The sequence below is a fragment of the Eulemur rufifrons genome, chromosome 4 (genome assembly GCF_041146395.1).
Source record: "Eulemur rufifrons isolate Redbay chromosome 4, OSU_ERuf_1, whole genome shotgun sequence".
In the NCBI taxonomy this organism is placed as follows: Eukaryota; Metazoa; Chordata; class Mammalia; order Primates; family Lemuridae; genus Eulemur; species Eulemur rufifrons.
The window spans coordinates 31,149,683-31,167,514 of NC_090986.1; positions in this window are offsets into that span (position 1 = coordinate 31,149,683).

The following is a 17,832-nucleotide window of genomic DNA, read 5'->3' on the forward strand; positions in this document are numbered from 1 at the left end:
CTCACAGCAACCTCAAACTCCTGGGCTTAAGCGATCCTCCTGTCTCAGCCTCCCGAGTAGCTGGGACTACAGGCATGCGCCACCATGCCCGGCTAATTTTTTTTTTTTTTTTCTATATATATTTTTAGCTGTCCATATAATTTCTTTCTATTTTTGGTAGAGGTGGGGTCTCGCTCTTGCTCAGGCTGGTCTCGAACTCCTGAGCTCAAACGATCCGCCCACCTCGGCCTCCCAGAGTGCTAGGATTACAGGCGTGAGCCACCGCGCCCGGCCAGAGAGTTCTATTTTTATATATGGTCTGGCCATTGTCCAGTTGCATATACAGTCTCTCAATTTACTCATAACCCTACAAAGGATTTTATGTGTAGTTACTTTTCCTGTTGAAAATCCTATAATACAGATATCACAATTATCTTTATTCTACACATGGGGAAACTGAAGCCTAGAAAAGTTAAAAAAACAATTTAAAGTCACTCAGCTAAGAAATTACATGATATGATTTGAAAGTTCTAATGTCCCTCTTAATCTGGAATAGCCATTTTGGCTAATGGAATTTTCTGCAATGATGGAAATATTCATAATCTGTGTTGTCTAATATTATAAACCATATCCACATATGACTACCAAGCACTTTAAATGTGGCTAGTATGACTGAAGAACTTAAATTTTACCTACAATTAATTTTAAGCAATTTAAATAAGAATTAAAATAATCACATGGGGCTTGTGGCCTCTGTATGAAACAACACAGCTTTGTACAATTCTCTGAGAACAGGAGTTTTGAGGAAAATAAAACATAATTTTTAAACGTAAGTCATTTCATTTGGAAAGAAAAAAGTATGAAACAGGATGGAAGAGACTACAATGAAGTATAATTGCTTTACACCATATATATGTACATGTACATATCTGTGTATTATATATTCTCTTTATGTGTATATATTACATATTCTACATGTACTATTAATAGTAAATGTGCTGTATATAAAATATATTATTTATAGTTATAGGTATAGTATACTCAATAGAATGGTTTACTATATTAGTAGTAGCAGCAGCAACGGTAACAAGGAATTAAGCTGAGTCACTATAATAAAGATTAAGAATTCTTACTGTTGAGGGTCCAAAGAGATAACTGAATCCCCAAGGATCATTCTGTGTCCCAATTGTGTTGTAGTTTCAATAGGAACAGTTGTCACTGTGTTTATGGCATTTTTGGTGATCTTATATCTATACCCCATTAGTTGAGATTACTTGACATTTTCAGTTCCTAAAAATCATCTGAGTAAAATATATTGTACTTAATCTGTATAATTTTTCATTGAAACTAAACCCTAATTTCTTCTTTAATACTGTATGCTTTTTATAACATACCACACTTCAGGTAGTAATATTTAGGTATTCTTTCTCCCTATACAGGCATTCAGTATATAAAAATAATAATGGAATATGTACAACAAAAATATAAATGTAACACTTCAGAAATAAGGATCCTAAACTTGTTATATCTGAATATACTTTCTACTAAGCGGATATTATATATTTTCATTCAGCTTTGACATATTCTTAATGGACTATGTATTCTCCCATTATTGGCCTAAATAGTAACTTCTCTTTTTAAAGTATTTTGCAAAATGATAGATATTTTCCAGTTAAAATTATAGTCAAAAGTATACTGCTTTGATGATAGCATTCCTTATGTCTCTATAATGCCAAATCATACTTTTGAATACACTGCTATAGCAGCAATCAACTTTGATCATCATCTATAGAATAATATTTATATATTTTTTGACAAGGAATACTTTAAATTTTTCTGAATGAACTAGTTCTGAGCTTTACTCCTCATAATTTGTAAGATTCTGGCATATATTTAAAGATAGAAAACTTTAATGCTTTTTATTTCCTTCCAACCAACATTGAATGACTGTTGTTGCCATGAACTAAAGACAATCATAGTCTCAATTCTCAAATTAGTTTCTAGATTTTGGGAAAAGAAACAACCAAATAATTTTTTTTCAATACAATATGTTCACTATATTGAAGATTAATGACAGCTTTATGTACAGAATGCTATAGAAACTCAAACATGGGGCAGTGAAGCACGCTTTCAAGTTTATGGAAGATTTCCTCAGGGAAGAACTTATATAATAAAGCTAATAATTAACACTAAAAGAAATAAAACAACATCATTTTTATTCACTCTTTCAAGTTCCTTCCTAGTTATTGTGAGTGCAGAAACCATGAGACATTATTCAAAGAATATCGTTTCATATTTTGTAACATCAACGATAGTCATCTTTGAAAGCTTTGAAGCATTGACATGTATTTGTTCCCTTAATAAGGTTTTGATGATGGCTAATCAATCCAGATTTAGATTTTTGACAGTTTAAAAAACAAAATATAGCAAAGCAAATTAAATATGAATCAAGACATGATAAATTACTTGTGAATAATCCAATTTCAGCATTTCCAAATGCCATTTCCTTGTCAATTCATAAATAATAAATGCAAATATATAACAGTAAAGTGATTGCTTATTGTATATTTTCCTAAATGGAGACTCTGAATCATGAAATTAAGATAGAATTACACTTTAAAATATTAACTAACCCATTGCAATAAAAATGTATTAAATAGGAAATAGGCTAATAAGTTTAGGATTAATCAGTTAATTAATTTCTACAACAAATATTTGCTGAGCACTTTCTATATATGAGACACTGTTCTAGGTGCTATGTACCTGGAAATTAAAAGTAAAAGCAAAACAAAACAAGAGAAATATCTGCCTTCCTTGAGTTTACATTGTAGACGTGGGGGGTGTGGGGAGTAAACAACTACGTAAATACACTATATAGGAGATAGTATATGAGTGTATAGATAGGTATAAATTTCCAAAAATGGCCATCATTTCTTTTGGAAAACTTGCATATATATTTTACAATTTAGATGTTTGATGGCCACAGTCTTTTTTTCCCCAAATTCCCTTGAAAAATCTTCCATTTTAATACTGTCTTCAGACTTTGGGTGTGAGACTTTGCAGGCTATTAACTTTACCAGGGGCTGAGCTGATATTCAGATTTACAGGTTCAGAAATTGTGATTTATTTATTAACGCTAAGACATAATGAACCTAACTGTTCAATTTATATAACTTGTCTATATAGGAAGAACAAATTGCAGATAGGTTGTTTGATAAATTTAAAATAGAATATTGGCTATTCTTTGGAATTATTGTCATAATAGCTTTATGGGTAGTTCTACATCACTGTGCAGACATTTCTTTAAAGATATGAAATCTAAGCACACTTAAAAGGATAAAAATACACCGAAAACTTCTTAATCTTTTATTTTTTTCCTTATTTAAATGTCACATTGATTATAGTATAGCAATCCCAGTATGTTACAACACCAAGAAGATTGTAATTTCTGTTACAGCATGCAATTTGGGTCATCTTCTCTGAGGTCTGAACTTGGAAGATACTCTTTTGTCTTAGAAAAATTTAGGCTGATGTACGAATATCTAGTTTCTTCTCTCAGACATCTGTAAATCATTTCTTTGGCTTCATTTACATTGTTTATATATTTTATTTTAGTATCACTTTATTCTCTTCAGTTTTAGAGAGTACATTTTCTTAATTTTTTTTTAATTTTTAGTGACCAGATAAAAATGATTATTTTGAATTTGTTAGATAGAAGTAAAATTAATTAGGAAAATATAATTTAAAATGTTGCAGTAGAGGAATATTTCTCTTCTTCCCAAATTCTGGTCTTGGATCACAGAGGTAAGAACTTCAGTGAATAGTTTTAGATTTTTAAAGGCAGGGATGATAAGGAACTCTACCTCAGTGGCAAGTGTAACTTGCTGCTCCCTAAGCACTGAAAAAGGAAATTCATTTGTTAACCTTGTTATCAGTGTGTCTGATATGATTCCTCAAAGGCAAGATACAGGCTCCTCCACTGCTAACCTCAAGAAACTCTAAAATGGATAATGAAGGTGAGTCCTGTTTCAATAGAATAAAATTAACTTTGCTTCAGCATTTCCTCTTGGGAGTGGGGACAACAGTGAATCAACTCACATTTCCCTGCTGACTAAGTTGTTCTTTAAATCAAGATATAGAGAATTGAAGCAGCCCACTTTGGGCTCAGGTACAAGTTTCATTCTTAGACCTAAAAATTTTTCAAAAGTTTTACTTCTTTGTGCAATAGTTTATGTATATCAATATGGACCTACTGATATTTATTTTATACTTTGGGTTATAATGCAATATTTATCTTTTTGCCCAAATTGCTATAGATGTGGCCATTGAGAGCTCTTTTAATTGGCTTCTGTATACTTTTGACATGTCTCCATAATTGTGCTCTTCCTTCCCTCCCTCTCTCCCTCCCTCCCTCCTTCCTTCCTTCTTCTTTCTTTTCTTTCATTTCTTTCTTTTTTTTCTTTCTTTTCTTTCTTTCTTTTTCTACCCTCCCTGCCTTCCTTCCTTCCTTCCTTTCTTCTTTGGAATGGTATTAGAAACTAAGACCTGGGCAATAGATGTGTTCATTGCTACTGAAGATTGTTTATTCTCGTACTTCTCAGGTGACAGGACAAATATATACAGGTATGTATAATAACCATTGTATATACACATCTATAAATGTTCTATATGTAATCATCTATATCTATATTAAGCTAAACACAAATGTGTGCTAATATCTCCAACTCTAATCCATTACAAAATGTACCACAACCTCCCCCCACTTGCTTATCAATAATCTCCATCCCTAACAGTGAAAAATCTGACTCCTATGACCTACCATTCATTTACGTAATTGTTCAATGCTAGTAGATACATACAGTGATTTCAGAATTGTTAACTCATAGTTCTACGGAAAACATCTGTATCGGTTAGGGTAGAGTGATTGTGTACAGTCCCTTCTGACTTTCATCTTAGGTATTCTACTTATTTTCAAGGTACTTAGGCCAGCACCTTATTCTCATATCCTTTTCTGTGAGGTTATTTAATACATTTATAATATATAATAAAGTTTTTGCCGGGTTTTGTCTTATCCTTGGATCCTTTGACCTCCAAAAAACACTTTTCAAAAAAATTCTCACACATCAATAACCATTCTGTGCTATAAAGTTCTATGGGTTTTGACAAATGTTTAATCCCTTATATTCACCATATCATACAAAAGAGTTTTAGTGCCCTAAAAATATCCCTGTGTTTTACCTCTTCAACCTCCTAGCCCCTTGGCCAAACTCAACGGTAATCATTGAGCTGGTTTAACATTTCTATAATTTTGCTTTTTCTCACAGGGCATATAATTGGAATCATATACCATGTAGCTTTTTCACACTGCCTTCTTCTACTTAGAAATATGCATTTAAGATTCATCCATATCTTTTTATGGCTTGAGTGCTCACTTCTTTTTATAACTCAATAAATAAACTTCTGTTTTATGGATCTATCAAATTTATTTATCCATTCACTTATTGAAGTGAATGGATAAATACTTATATTTGCCCAAACTTATATTTGGGCAAATATAAGTAAAGCTGATATTAACATTCATATGTGGGTTTTAGATATACATTTTGAAATCAGTTGGGATAATTCTTAGAAATGTAAATGCCAGATCATATAATAAGATTAGGTTTTGTTCTTAATAAACTGATAAACTTTCTTCCAAACTGGTTGTAACAGTTTTACTCACACCTGCAATAAATAAAAGGTCCTGTTATTCTAAATCCTTTCCAACAAACGATAGTGTCAGTTTTGGTGGGTATTTAGCCATTCTAATAAGTATCAGAATTGTTTTTATTTGAAATTTGCAGATGGCAAAGAATTTGGAGTATATTTTATATGCTTATATGTCAGGTGTATGTGGGGTGAGATGTCTGCTTAGATAATTTTCCATTTTTTAATTTGATTGTTTTCTTCTCGTTTTTTGTTTGTTTGTGTATATTTTGGATACAAGTGCTTTTGCAAATAATTTCTCTTAGTTTGTGAAATTTTCTTTTGATTTGCTTAATAGTTTCTTTCAGTCAAAGTTTTTAGTTTTTACAAAGTTAACCTTATCATGTATTGCTTGTATTGATCATGATTTGTGTTGTTTTTAAAAACTCATCACTGAAACCATGCTTATGTAGACGTTTTTCTATATTTTCTTCAAGAAATTTTATAGTTTGCATTTTCCAGTTAGGCTTATAAACTATTGTAAGTTAAATTTTGTGAAAGTGGAAAGATCTGTGTCTAGGTTCCTTTTTTGCATATGGATGCCCAAATGTTCCCAAACCATTCATTTATAAAGACTATCCTTTCTCCATTGAATTGTCTTTGCTTGCTTTTTGTCAAAGATCATTTAACTATATTTGTGTTTGTCTATTTTTGAGCTATCTATTCTTTCATTGATCCATATGATTGGTCTTTTTGCATACCATGCTGTTTCTATTACTGTGGCCTTATATTAAGACTTGAAATCAGGTAGCCTAAGTCCAAATTTGTTCTTCAATACTGTGTTAACTATTCTAGGTCTATTGCCTTTGCAGTTGAGCTTCTGAAACTGTTTATTGATATCTGAAATATCTTGTAATTTTAATTGGGATTGTGTTGAATCTATAGATAAAATTGGGAAGAATTGATCTCTTAATAATATTGAATCTTCCAATCCATGAGCATGGAATATGTCTCCATTTATTCACATTTTCTTATTCAGTGTTCTATAATTTTCCACAATCAGATCATGTGCATTTTTATTAGATTTATATCTAAGTACCTGATTTTTGTTTCTGGCACTACTGTAAATAATATAATATATATTTTTTTAAATTCCAAATTCTCATAGCTCATTAATTGTTTATGGGAAATCCATTGACTTTTGTATATTATATTTGAATTCTGGTACCTTGCTCTACTTACCTATGAGTCACAGGGGATTTTTATTTGTTTGTTTGCTTTTCTTTTCACATCTTTGGGCTTTTCTAAATAGACAATTATATCACCTAAAATTAAGAAAGTTTTATTTTTTTCTTTATAATCTGTATCCCTTTGTTTCCATTTTTGTTTTAATTTACTGAATAGAACAACTTTATATGTTAGGTTATGTTGATGTAGGCTATAATACAGTTAGGAAATTGTTAATTCATCTGGAAATCTCTATTTTTTAATTAATGTAAATGATTCATATTTACAGTGGTTATCAAGTATTTGCATTAAATTAACAATATTCATAACATTTTTTTAATTCATTGTTAGAGTTCCATTTTATCTGAGCATAAGTTTCCATTTTAGTTCCCATATTAACATATCAATTATATTTCCTTAAAAATATAGCAGTTGTCCTGGAACTTACAATATATACTTTTTATTATGGTGCCTTTTTTAAAATTTTAGGATATTACAGGGATACAAATGTTTTGGTTACATACATTGCTTTTGTACCATCTGAGTCAAGTTATAAGTGTTCCATCCCTAAGATAGTGTGAATTGTACCCATTAGGTGTGCATTTACTCATCCTCTCCTCTTACCTGCTTGATTTCCAATGAATGTTATTTCCATATGTGCACATAAGTGTAGATCAATTAGTTCCAATTTAATGGTTAGTACATGTGGTGTTTGTTTTTCCATTCTTGTGAAACTTTACTTAGAAGAATGGGCTCCAGCTCTATCCAGGTTAATACAAGAGGTATTAGTTCACCATTTTTATGGCTGAGTAGTACTCCATGGTATACATAAAACACATTTTATTAATCCATTCCTGTATTGATGGGCACTTGAGTTGTTTCCACATCTTTGCAATTGTGAATTGTGCTGCTATAAACATTCGAATGCAGATGTCTTTTTTATAGAATGTCTTTTTTCCCTTTGGGTAAATACCCAGTAGTGGGATTGCTGTATCAAATTGCAGCTCTACTTTTAGTTCTTTGTAGTATCTCCATATTACTTTCCATTGAGGTTTTACTAGCTTACAGTCCCACCAGCAGTGTATAAGTGTACCTATCTCTCCACATCCACACCAACATTTGTTGTTTTGGTACTTTTTGATAAAAGACATTCTCACTGGAATTAGGTGATATCTCATTGTGTTTTGATTTGCATTTCCCTGATAATTAGAGATGTTGAGCATTTTCTCATATGTTTATCTTCTTTTGAAAAGTTTCTGTTCATGTCTTTTGCCCACTTTTTCTGAGGTGGTTGGATTTTTTTCTTGCCGATTTGCTTGAGTTCTTTATAGATTCTAGTTATCAGCCTTTTACCAAATGTATAGCATACAAATATTTTCTCCCATTTTGTAGGTTGTCTATTCACTTTAATGATAGTTTCCTTGGCTGTGCAGAAGCTTTTTTGTTTGATTAGGTTGCATTTATTTATTTTTGTAGTTGCTGTGATTGCTTTTGGGGTCTTCTTCATAAATTCTTTGCCTAGGCCAATGTCTATAAGAGTTTTTCCAACATTTTCTTTTAGAATACTTAGGGTTTCACACCTTAGGTTTAAGTTTGTTATCCATTGTAAGTTGATTTTTGTGAGTAGTGAGAGGTATAGATCTTGTTTCAGTCTTGTACATGTGACTATCCAATTTTTCCAGCACTGTTTATTGAGTTGGGATTCTTTTCCCCACTGTATGGTTTTGTATGCTTTGTCAAAGACCAGATGGCTACATAAGGATGGTTTTATATCTCATTTCTATGTTAGGATCCATTGGTCTATATCTCCTTTCTTGTGCCAGTATCATGCTGTTTTGGTTACTATAGCTTTGTAGTATAGCTTGAATTTTGGTAAATTAATGCCTTCCAATTTGTTCTTTTTGCTTAAGGTTGCTTTGGCTATACAGGGTCTTCTCTGGTTCCATACGATGCCTAGAATTATTTTTTCTAGATGTGTGAAAAATGATGTTGGTATTTTAATAGGGATTGCATTGAATCTGTAGATCACTTTGGGCAGAATAGACATTTTAATAATGTTGATTCTGCCAATCCTTGAGCATGGTATGTTTTTCCATATATACTAGTTGATGGTATCAAATAAAAAAGCTTCACACAACAAAGGAAATAATTAACAAAGTGAAGAAATAACTCATTCAATGGGAAAAAAGTATGTATTGACTTTTTGTGAATAATGAATTATTTTGGTTATGCAATGTATTGTTAAACAAGTATCCAATTCTACATCACCAGGGAAGTTTTCACTCTCTCCAAGGTGGCCAGAAATTGTAACTAACTTCTTACATTTCTGTTATTTTTTTTTCCTATTTTCTAGTTTGGAATAAAATTTATTTTTATCATTCAGGTTACATATTATGAATTCTTCATTTTTATTTTATTTAATATTTCATTTGCCTTAAATATAGTTTATTTGTATAATGACTTTATTTGAAGTTGCCATTTCTTCTCTTACTCATTTTCTAACATGTTTTTGTTTGATTACTTGGAACAGTCTTTTAATTTCAAATGTTTTCCTTTTTAAACTTATCCTAACGTATTTTTATTCTCTTTGTGTAGATCTGAGTTCCTCTAATCCACTGACAAAATAGTCTGTTGAAATGATGGTAGAGAATGTTGATCATTCTTCTACACAATGAGATTAACAATGGAATTAATCATCTTTGTAATTTCTAGTGACAAAGAAGCCCAATGGGCATTCTTACATATACTTAACAGTATTGATATGATATTAATATCTCAACCAAGGTAAAAATTCTAAAATAGGAAACACCACATAAGCAAATATTTTTTCAGGTTTTATTTGTGTGAATTCTCTGTCAATCTTAGTCCATAATAAATTTTCTCTTCTGTTTATCAAAATGTTATTACATTTTCTGTGGTCTGGAAAATATTTTCAGTGCTTTTGTTTCATGAAATCTACCTATTTCAAGAAAGAATGAGCTTGTAATATAAGGCAGGTGCCAGTATTTTTTTGAATTCAAGTGTGGAGTTTACTGAAGAAGCAAGATTCCTGCTCCCTTGATTTGAGTCCGGCACAGTCTGCTTATTACTTACCAAATCTTGTTTTGTGTTTTTTTGTTTGTTTGTTTCTTTATTTGTTTTAGTGATAAAAATTCTGGAAGAACTTCATAGGGGTGATTTCCAATTTTGTTTTGGCTCTTAGCACACAGATTTCATACCCATCCCAATAACTTTCATTACTGCATCTTAAAAATTGTTTGACTAAACAAATTCTGCTGATCTTGAAGGACTGTGTCTGAGGCATCACTTAGTTACCTAATTACCTCTGACTCTTTCTATCTTAATCTTCTTCTCTTAACCAGTTAACATACTGTAAAGCAAATATCAAAACAATATGAGTAGTGTGTAATAAGCCTTTATTCTCAATCTGCCTCTGCAAGTGCTTGATAACCAACACTTTTCCAGATTTCACATTTATTTATATTTAGATTTTCCAACTCTACAAACATAACATTTTAGAAGTTAGCATTTTGATACTTGAAAACCAGGGCATTGACTTATTTATCAAACCACAAGCAATGCTGAAAATTCTGTAGCTGATTTTGAAAATGTGAATGTGTTAATCTCAACAAAAAGACAGACTATTCACATCTGAGGAATATAATCACTATATTTGTCCATGTCTCTGTCCATGGAGGATAATTAGAGAGAATTTGCCCTTTTGTTTTATTTTCATGAAAACTAATGGCAATCTTCTGATATACAGACATTTGGCTGCAAGTTCTCCAAAGCCAGTGGAAGTTTTCCAAAGCTCATGGGCATGTAGACTAATTATCAAGGCACTACAAGCAATAATCATAACAACTATGATATTTTATAATGCTGTGGTATATCATCTTTTCATGCCTCAGTGGAAGAATCCTAATTTCCAGCTACCATGCAATAATACAATGAATAACAATCTATTCCTAGTAAATCTACTCCAGAGCATCAGTATATATCTTAGGTAGGATTGCTTTTAAAAGAGAAGCTCATTTCAAATTAGCTCTAAAAATGAGTTGTTATTTTTATTCACGTGTGCATGTGTATCTATAAATGTATACAATCTATGTATACATAATACATGATAGAAATACAGGAAAATTAATTATTTTTAACACTAAACAAGAAGAAGTCACTGAGCTGATTTAACAAGAATTCTCTCTCTTAATTCTCACAAAACCAAACTTCTGGACTAATTTTACAGTTGCAATAACTGAGACTCATATTTTAGTAATTTTCTTATGATATAATAGCCAAAAACTAGCTGGCAGAAATTTGGGTGTACTTTTAATCACAATGCAATAGAAGCATGACATAGAATCAGATTACAGTTAATGTACCTTATCTCCATTGGAAGAAGTAAATTATCAGGCAGCTCATTTTTCAAAGTATCTCATGGTCATGTTTGTTGTTGTATCCTTGCTGTCTCACTCCCCTTGTTTCTCTCTTCTTCCCCCAAATCTATATCTGTGCTTTTCTGTGCCTTTCTTTCTTAAATTCCTCCCTGTGACAAGCTTCTCCTGGTATAAATTTTATTACCTGGTGGGTTTCTGTGTCTGACTTAATTTGGCTCGTTTGTATACCTCATTTGAAAATTACCAAAAGACAACTTAATTGTTTGAATTAGGCTCAGAGGATTGTTGGGCACATATGTGGATTTTCAGTCCTAGGAAACTGGTGAAGTGATCAATTAAAGCTATTGCTTTTCTAAGCTTTGAGTGTCGACATGGCTTTTCACATGAGATATTTTTGACCTATAATTTAGTGGAAACCTGAAATGAATTATTCAGTTATCTTTACCTAAATCATTAGTTTCAAGTGTTTTGAAGTTTTATACATTTCTTATAAATTTTTCTATTACTTGTATCTAAACACCTATAGGCATAAATAGTAAATTTAATATCTATTTTAAACCTCAATGCAATATTTTTAGTCATCTCATGCTAATATTTCTTTCACCTTTCCTAGAAACACTATTCTGTTCTTTCAAAATGTATCAGTGTCTGTAATTTTTTCACCTGCGCTGTGTAGCTTTTGAAATGTAATAGGTAAAAGGTTGACACCCTTGTCTGTTCTACTATATTCAATTTCTCAGTAGTTAGCAATTCCATAGAACAGTCTGTCATTACTCTGAATCTATTTCATGTAAAAACTCAAGAAATTCATCTCAAGCTGTTTATTTCAAAGACAGGCACCCTACATTGGGACTGGGATACACATGTTCACTTTTATTCAATATTCTGCTGGCGTATGCTATGACAAGTAAATTTCCATTTGGAAGTTGATAGTAAGCAGCCTCTAAGCAAGTAGGAGTAGTATTAGCAGTATAAGGCAAATGCAATAATCCTGTTATCAATCCCTTTGCTTCCAGTTTTTTTGCTACTAAAATCAATCATTTTAACAGCTGCTATATAATCTTCCAAAATATCCCTTCCATCATGTCATAGTACTGGCCAAAACACTATAATAGTCAGAATCCATTGTCCCAAAGAAAAATAATAATTTCCTCTATAGGATTTTCATAGTCAGTTTCCAAGCTACCTTTTCAACTTTATACACTAATATTTTAATACCAATATTTTCCATGCTAATTAAAGTGTTATTTGAAGACTTTACACTGAAATAATAACACTTGAAATATGTTTTCTTGAAACCCCAAATCTTCTCTTTATTTCCAGGTGGGAATTTCAGGATATTTGTCTTTTCCTGATTCCACCTGCCCCAAAAAGTCTTGAGTTAATTTTTTCATAAATTCTATAACCTCTATTAACTTCTGTTAATATTGTGTAATGTTTTTGTCTTAACATGTCTCATTTGTGCCTTGTTTATGATGTAGGATTTGTATCATTCAGTGTATATGATGCTAAATTATTAATGGTAAATGTATGACAACACCCAACCTTCAGTAAGTCTATTAAAACCCAATTCAGTTGCAATCATGGGTGACGTTTCAACAAGTCAAAAATTCAAAACAAAATATGCAAATTAAGGGACTAAACAAACAACTGTAAACTTACTTGAAAATTTTTTCCTTATATCCCTTGTCGCATATTTATATAACATATACACTTACTGTGTTATTTTGTATGGACAATAAGATTAGCAAAATTTAATAAATTTTGTGTGACAAAATATTAGTTGTAACCAACACAGATTTGGGTAAAACTGAAAAAAAGTAATATACAAGTTTTAGCCATTAATATGCACAGACTTTGATATAGGCTTCATAAAAAATAACACATTATCCTAGGATAAGTTTCTTATTTTCTGTTTTTCAAGTATTGCAGAACACCAATGAAGCATGAGTTTCAAACAGTACAGCAGCTACAGCAATGTCAAGCTAGGTCAGTCTACTATCCTACTTCATCCATCAAAATTACTTCCACCTTCTTCTTCCTCAATACAAAGTCATGATATTTAGATCTAAAATTCTTATGTTCTCAATCTATTTATTTGTAGCATCATGTAATACACATATTGTGTGTGTATTTCTTATTTCAACATATACATTATGCTTTGAAAGTTAGCATCTTGCCTACAGTTGGTGTGAGAAGAGTTCTGAATCTCTCTTACTGACTTGACAGTATTAGGAAATCATTCTGTATCTCTCTTTTTTCTCATAAACATAAAAGAGTAGGATTTAATATTTTGTTCATTAATTTAACAAATATTTACTTATTAATTTAACAAATATTTACTTATTAATTTAACAAATATTTACTTATATATCAAGCATAATGAATAAAAGTATGGCAAGGCAAAGTTTCTACTTAAAAAGTCTTAAACTTTGATGAAAGAATCCAATGGCTAAACAAATAGAAATCTCAGTTACTTATAAGGAACTAGAAAAGAAAATATGAAAATATGGACTTTTTGCAACTATCCAGCTTTGTTAAGTTGAGGGGGGATGCAAATAAAGAAAGTTAATAGTAATAATAAGTAGCCTCTATTGACTGCTTCCTATATGACAGAGTACATTATTCAGTTTAATCCAAACAACAAAATATCAGGTACACTGATGTTATAATTAGGTGATTGAAGGCTTAGAAAAGTTCAGAAAATTGCTTTGGAACCTAGCATGTTTAACTATTATGTTATGTCACATGCCATCAGAGTTACAGATTATCTTTAACCTGAAATCTGAAGGATAAGACAATAACAGGAAAAAAAAGATGAAGGAGGAGGAGATTCTATACAGAAATAATATGTTCAAAATCCAGTAGCAAGGAAAGCATAATGCATTCTTGGAATAAAATGTTTTCAGGATCAATTGAATCAAGTTTATTTATTTATTATTTCAGCATATTAGAGGGTACAAATGTTTAGGTTACATATATTGTCTTTGCCCCACCCGAGTCAGGAGTCAGAGCTTCAACCATGCCCATCCCCCAGACTGGGTGCACCGCACCCATTAGGTGAGAATATACCACCCCCTGCCCCCCCATCTGCCCGACACCTAGTGAATGTTACTATTATATGTGTATAGAAGTGTTGATCAATGAATACCAATTTGATGATGAGTACATGTGGTGCTTGTTTTTCCATTCTTGTGATATTTCACTTAGTAGAATAGGCTCCAGCTCTAACCAGGTTAATACAAGAGATGCTAGATCACCATTGATTTTTGTGGCTGAGTAGAACTCCATGGTATACATATACCACATTTTATTAATCCACTCATGTATTGATGGGCACTTGGGTAGTTTCCACATCTTTGCAATTGTGAATTGTACTGCTATAGACATTCTAGTCCAGAAGTCTTGTTTATAGAATGCTTTTTTTCCTTTGGGTAAGATGCCCAGTAATAGGATTGCTGGATCAAATGGTAGTTTTACTTTTAGCTCTTTGAGGTATCTCCATATTACTTTCCATAGAGATTTTACTAGTTTGCAGTCCCACCAGCAGTGTCTGAGTGTGGAATATAACTCTAGCCTAGATCTCAAGCATCGCATCATAACATGTTAATTTTCAATTAAATATTTAAAAAGACATGACAGAAATAACAAACTAATAAAGTTTTTAAGGCAAGGATATGATACAATTTATGGAAAGTTATTTAGAAGCATCATTCTACTGGCAATATAAAAAATTAATTGCAGAAAATTCCAATTCTAATAAGCATAGCTAAAATTACTTAGATCAAAACTAAAGTGGAAAAAATGTCTAGATAAATTTAAAATCAAATGGCCTAAAAATATTGAAGAAATTTTTTAAAGTTTTTATTTTTATCTATGAAATTTAAAAAATAGTTGGAAATTTTCAGACAAAACTATGGAGAAAAACCTGAATTCATAAAGGTAGGGAGATTTTTGAAGCGACAATATTTTTCTTAATCTGATGACATTTGTTGATATAATACACTTAAACTTTAAATTAAAAACTTTTCAGAGTGAGGAAGAAAAAGTCAGGGCCAGAAAACATACCAGGGTAGGGAGTCTCTACCCCTATTATGCATATATCTCAAATCTCTACACACTTTCATTATATACCTTTCATTATAATAGCAAAGCAGAAATATAACATCCTACCCTCCCCACAATAAAACTGAGTTGGTGCTGATCAGAACAGAACAATAAAAAAGTTAATAGACTGCAGGGATTGGTGGTAAACTATGGCCACAGACTACCAAAGTACAAATTCCTATCCTTGATACCCATGACCAGTGTTGATCAGGGGACCTGAAGCAAGGAATTTATATTTTATTGGTTTCTGTCTTGTACCCAAGGAAAGGAAACATAAAACTTCTCAAAATTATTGTTTAGGACAATGATTGCCACACAGTCAATGAAACCAGGTGCACAAGGAGGCAAAATAATTTGACAATGCAAAGTTGAAACAATAGTTCCACACAAACTTTGCATATTTGGATTATCAAATTATGTAGTACTATGAAAATAAAACAAAGTATGGGCACTTTTATTATATTAATAATAAACAATATGAAGCTTTAGTTAGGATTTTAAGGAAGACATATAGAGATATATACCATGGTCATGAATTGAAAGATTCAATATATAAAGCTATGCACAATTATTAACAGATTAATAGATTGAATGCAATATTAATTAAAATTTCAACAGTTTTTTATGGAAATGAATAAATTAAAATTTATATGACAACTTGAAGAAAAGTCAAGATATTTTTGACAATGAAGATCACTATGGTGGAGCAAATTACTGTAACAGATATAGAGATTTACCATAAAGCAAAATGAATAACACTTTATTATTTGGAGGCATATATGAATTAATGTATAAAAAAAGAAATCCACAAGACACACTTGTGTACATATGGTTCTTTGATGTATAACAGACATGCTATTGAAAATCAATGGGAGAAACAGATTTTTTTCTGTACTGGAGCTTGCAGCTACTATACTACCGTAAAGATTTTATAAGATTGAAGATACCTTTATGACATTAGGTAGCATATCAACAAATATAATAATTGGTAGGAGAGGAAATATACAAATAAAACTGAGCAACTTCAAGGGACAAATAGCAAACAAGGAAAAAAATGGCACTTATGAAATCAAAGGGTAAAAAATCAAGTATTTATGCATGGTGGACATTGTCAAAATTAAAAAAAAAGACCAAAAAACAGAAAACCCCTTCTGGAAACATCAGTAAAAAAACCATCATCAAACTTGATATTGATGAAAGCTTTATTCGTGAAATAATAAAATATTTACAGATTTGATGAATTAACGTATTGTGAAGAATTCCTGGGGTAACAAAGTCTTTAGCAACTTATTTTGATGGGTTTGGTGCCCTCTATTAGTACTAAGCAAGAAGACAGCTTTGAAGTGGGCTTTCTTCAAGCTGCTGCCATCATTTGGGATGATTAGTACAACATTGTGAGCTGTATATCATAACAGGGTTGTCACACCTACGGTGGAGTAAAGAGCTGATACCAATAGCATCCCCACCTTCCTTTTTGCACTAAGAGCAAAGAGAGGGAACCAATGGAAGAGGTGAAGACAACTCTCCTGGGATTCAGAATTTTCTGAAGCGAAAACTCCTGATCTGGGTGACCAAGTTCAACCATGCTACTCTAGACTTTGCCGTGGAGAGTGCTTGGGCTACTCCACACTTTAAATCTACAAAAAGCACTAAGCACTAAGCGCTAAGGAGGCCTTAGCCTTGCTCTTCTACCTTACATATATTACAAGCCAACTATGTGGTACCTCCAGGGGAACCTCCAAGTTCAAAAATAAAAATAATAGATTTTTAAGCATCATAACGCTAATCAGAAAAAGACATAAAATGAAAACCTATAGTAGATAACCTAGAGTAATATGATAGGACAAACACATGCATGAAAATATTAAATTAATATTTCAAAGGGAGGATACATCATAATTACATTATGAAGCAGAAAAAAATAGTCATAAAGAAGTCTAAGTGGAAATACTAGGTAAAAAAGAATGAGTTAAAATAAATACTTCAATAGATGGAGGAATAACAGAACTAATACAATTTAAAAGTGTGTACTGAACTCAAAATTTAATATAGGAACTCTTGCAAAAGGCACATAAAATAAAGGGATAGATGGCACACATTAGATGTAAAGGTTTATTATTAAGAGAGTCTAGGTCAACAGAGGGAAAGAAAAAAATCAAACATTAATATGGAGAATCACAAGGAATTATAAAAACATAAAAGAACTCTAGTTAAAATAGATATGAAAGTTTCCAGCAGAATAGTTAAAATATAATCCACACATAGAATGATAATAGGATCATCAAAGAAAAAGCCCTTCTCAAAAGTTGTTGCAGGTAATAGATTCTTACAATGTAAACAAAAGTCAAATTGAGATCAATAGTCAAAGTGCTGACAAGGGGATAAAAAAGGAGTGCTATTTTCTAAGTTTTTATGGAAAATAATTTTGAACTATAAA